Source organism: Halichoerus grypus, chromosome 4 (assembly GCF_964656455.1).
Source record: "Halichoerus grypus chromosome 4, mHalGry1.hap1.1, whole genome shotgun sequence".
Taxonomy (NCBI): domain Eukaryota; kingdom Metazoa; phylum Chordata; class Mammalia; order Carnivora; family Phocidae; genus Halichoerus; species Halichoerus grypus.
The window spans coordinates 21,809,776-21,814,489 of NC_135715.1; positions in this window are offsets into that span (position 1 = coordinate 21,809,776).

A 4,714-nucleotide genomic window follows, 5' to 3' on the forward strand; every position below is an offset into this window, starting at 1 on the left:
CAACGGAGCTTCAAATGATATTCTGTAGGATGCAAAAGAGCATTTCCATCCCTCTGACCACTTTCTCATTAGAGAGTTATTAGTTACTTATTGAAAATAGAGTCCTTATTCTGAATACTTACAAATCAGAAAATCTTGGAGGGTCCTATCATTCGGCCTTTGCTCTTGTAGGACATCCACAAGACACTCATGGCCATGACACTGATACCACACTACCATGCTGTGTAGTGAGCACAATCTTGTGGAATAATTGATTAAAAAATCAATTAATTAAGAAAGCTGCAGGAGTTAAGTCTTTATTATTTTTCATGTTTTCTGTCACTCCTTAAATATCTTTTATAAACTGAGAGAGCTATTTGAGATCAAAACATGAAATTCTCCTTTGGGGACCAATAACATTATGACATTAATGTATTAAACTGACCACAACCGGGACAAATTCTAGCCTCGGCAATGAGAGGATAAATATATATCTGAATGATACCAGTGGTTGCAGGAAAAATAGCAACATCTATGATATATTCTGTCATGTACCATAAAGTCGAATATCTAATAAAGCACAGATAGAGAAAATACCAAATTCATTCTTTACCCTTCTTTTGTTGACCGCTTAAAAATACTTACAGCACTAAATTTCAGCATGAGACTGTGACATTTAAAATTTTCTTGCAGTCGTTATGATTTTCAGTAAAATCATCAGTAATGCCTGGTATATGTTCAATACTTAGTATTTACTACTCATTTTGCATTACATGCATTGATCTCAATTACATACATTATTTCAATTAGTCCTGGAAACAGGCCTGTAGCAATATTTATCATCCTTGTTTTTCACATTAAGAAACTGAGAGTTAAAGGAACTTCCAGGTCACCTGTCTGGTCAGTGGTTTACTTATTCTGAGAGACTCAGGTCTAAAGCATTCTAGGGCAATTGGTCTATGTATGCAAAATTTCAGCTTTGCCTTTGTCGTTTTGTCAGCAACTTCAAACAATTAAAAATTAACATGTGTGCAATCAATAATAACACATGATTGCATCACTGTGTTGGGCATTGGGGAAATAGAGATTAATCAGACTTAATTACTATCTATAATTAATTCTCAGACCGGGGAAGACACGCTTGTAAACAAGTTATTATGTTATACTGCTTTAAGTGATTATAGACGTATAGTCAAAGTGCCGTGTAAGCAACAAATGAGCAGTGCCCAGCTTTCTCTGGCACGGCAGGCTTTGATGGACAGCCTAGGTGGGAGAAACAGCCTGCCTACAACTATATTAACCTGGGTGGGCGTGGGGAACTGGACAGTGATGGTGCCTCGCTGGACCCACCTTGGAGATGATACCCATCCCTGATTGCTACAAGTGTTTGTAGTAGCAACTCACAGCTGCCTTGCCTCCAGTGAATTGGCCCTTGTGCCTTGCCAAATATGACCCCCCCATACCGGAAACTACATGCACCCCTGCTGCTGCTGGAGGCAGACCTCCTCAACCAGTGACTGAGTGACATGTAGGGTATGCATTTCTTCCCCCTTGCATACAAGGAGGAGTAAGTCTGTGGTACAAATTGTGCTCCAAAACTTCCAAATGATTCAGGCTAACGAATCCCCAGCTAAGAACTCATTCTTGCTTAGTGTGCCCACCTCCCCTTAACCTATCCTGTTATATTCACTCCCTGTCTTCTGGGAGTGTTCCTCTAAATCATTTGAAAGAGTTTCTATCTCAGGCTCTGCTTCTAGGGAACCTAGTCAAAGATACATGGTTCCACACTCAGTGCATAGAAATTGGATTTTAGGCTGTATTCAGGGTAGTAGTAGGAGAGGAGGTGGTGAGGTAGTCGAAGGAAAGAAGGAGACAAGTAACGATCTCAAACCTCATGTTTTCATGGAACGTGTGTGTGTGTGTGTGTGTGTGTGTGTGTGTATGTGTGTGATCATAAGTTCTTGAAGCAAATCTTATCTTCAACTTTATATCTTTCCCTCCTATATCCTTTCAGTCTTAAATTGGTCCCGCATGGATCACATGTCTCATACCTAGAGTGATACACTTCACAAAGTAGGAATTATAAGACTTTTTAAAGTAAATGAACAAAGATGTGGGATTCTAAATGTAACAATGATCTTGTCAAATTTTGTTTAACACAGTGTTTGACAAAATATTTTCTGTAAACATTTTTTATCAGTTTTCTTTGGTCTGTTCGAACACAGTAAAGGACAACAGTCATAACAAACAATTATGCTATTTGGACATGCCATTACTTGAACGGAACATGGCAAATATAATAGTGCAATTGTCACAAATCCAACTCAAATTGACTTACGCAAAAAAAGGCAATTACCGTATTATTTAAATGAAAAGCCAAGAATTGTCATGAGTTCTGTCTTCATCTGGGTTTCAAACACTGTCATCAGAAAGAGTACTTTTTCTTTATCTCATTCTTCTCTTCATATTGGCTTTTTTCCAGCATCAAGTGACTGCAGAATTTCTGCCCTCAGACCCAATCCTAAATCCTCCTAGGTATCAAGCTAGCAGAATAAAAGAGCTTTTATTTTAGTACATTATTATATAAATCATCATGTTTACTTTGCTTACAAAGTAGGTAATATGTCTACTTATAATAGTGTGGCCAGGAGCTCCTATGTGGCCAGGAGCTAGTTCTATACAAATTTACTTATACTGTGTTATCTGGTGTCCACTAATAAAAACACTGTGGATAAGAGGATTTAGTTCTTGGCTTGGTTAAATGTGGATCACACATCCTAAACCTGGTGCCACGGAGAGAGACGCTTTTTGTTCACATAGCTTACGAGAGTGGGCATATAGGAGACTTTTCCAAAAAGGAATTAGGGCCAAACCAAAATATTCTGTCATAGAAATGGTATTTGTGATGAATAATTTCATACTTAGTCAATGCATAAAAAGTGAACTTAGAAATTACATGAAATTAGAGAAAAGAGTTAAATTAATAGTTAAGAATAAAAAGTATGCTTTAAAATTTTATAAATGCAAATGAGGATTTTAAAAATGTTTAATGGAACATTCCCTAATGAAACTCAAATGATTAGAATGACATAAAATATCTCTATCTTTGAAATTATGTAAAGTTATAAAGTGTCTCCTTTGGATAAGTCAATTTTGAATAAATTGATGGGATAATTGATATAATCACTAACATGGTAATATATTCTTTAGTATTAACCTTTTTATTATTAATAAAACACAGATACAAGAAAAATATACAAAATAAAATATAGTTTAATGAATTTAAAAATATACAAAATAAAATATAGTTTAATGAATTTTAATGAGGTGAACACAATATTAGTAGCCATTAATATTCATTGCTAGATCCATTAATTTGTTGGAAGTTGACAACTTATAATATTCTGATCCTATCACATATTTTTATTTATGTATGGAATAATTTTATAATCACTTATCTTTATTCTTTGGTTATGCAGTGATAAGTGTCAGAAAAAAGACTGTATAAATATTTTGTTTGTGTATTTTAGTCTCTACATTTGAAGATACTACAAAGGTTGCCTATTATCCTATAGAGGTTTTAAAATTTTTTAACATCATTATAAACTGATAAATTTAAATACATTTGATACGTCTTAATGCGTTGCGAATTTTATTCTTAATGGGCTCAAATGGTGTTCTTTGACAGCAGAAACCTTTTCAAGGTGGCTTTCCAGCCTTTGACAATATCTCAGTAAACATTAATAGCTTTTTGATATCTGATTTAACAGGAAACTCAGGTTAATCTTATACATTTATTTTTGCTCCAGAGCTAGAATTAGTCAGTTCTTCTAAAAAGCAATACTTTTTTAAAGTATGAGATGTCATGTTATGACCAGAATTAGATCACTGGGAATGCTCATTTGCTGCTAAGTTGGTCAACATTTCTAGGCATTTTCAATGTTTATATATAGGAAAATATATAATACACACGCACACACACACACAGACATTTGTGTGTTCATATAACTTCAATTGAAATACTGAACTACAGGGTTTTTACTGAAACACTTCTGTATTAGATCTGTGTCTCCTTTTTTCTACACTGTGAATCCTGCTTTTCAAGGTTACAGGGGTTGCAGAATTAGAATATCCCATAAAATACACATATCAAAGCAAATTGAAGAATAACAGTATTAGTACTCTAATTTTGTTTCAGAAAGGATGCTCCAGGGAAACAGAACAAATAAGGCAATAGAATAGATAGGTAGATAGATAGATAATAGATGGATGGACAGATATATACATATAGAGATATTAAGATATGTATTAGGATGGAGATTACACACACACACACACACACACACAGAGGAAGAGAAAGAGTCATTTTAAGGAATTAACCTCAAGCAATTTAGGGTGCTGGATAGTCTGAATATACAGAGAGCTCCTGTGTATTCCCCACCCAATTTCCTATATACTGACAGCTTATATTAGTATGGCATATTTGTTACAATTAATGAACGAATATTGATATATTATTATTGTTAAAAAAAAAAAAAGTCAGGTGCATGCAGTTTTTCAACCTTCAATCGGCTGCATAAAAACGGGTCTTGGACCTGGAACACTGCTTTACCAAGAGATAAAGAGCCCCACAGTTTGTGTTGGGCTTATCATGTTGTGTGGGAATATCTCTTCTGTTTCAGGCACAAGGTATATTCCTTCGTTCTGCTAAAACAAAAATATTGGTGGCCTTCAA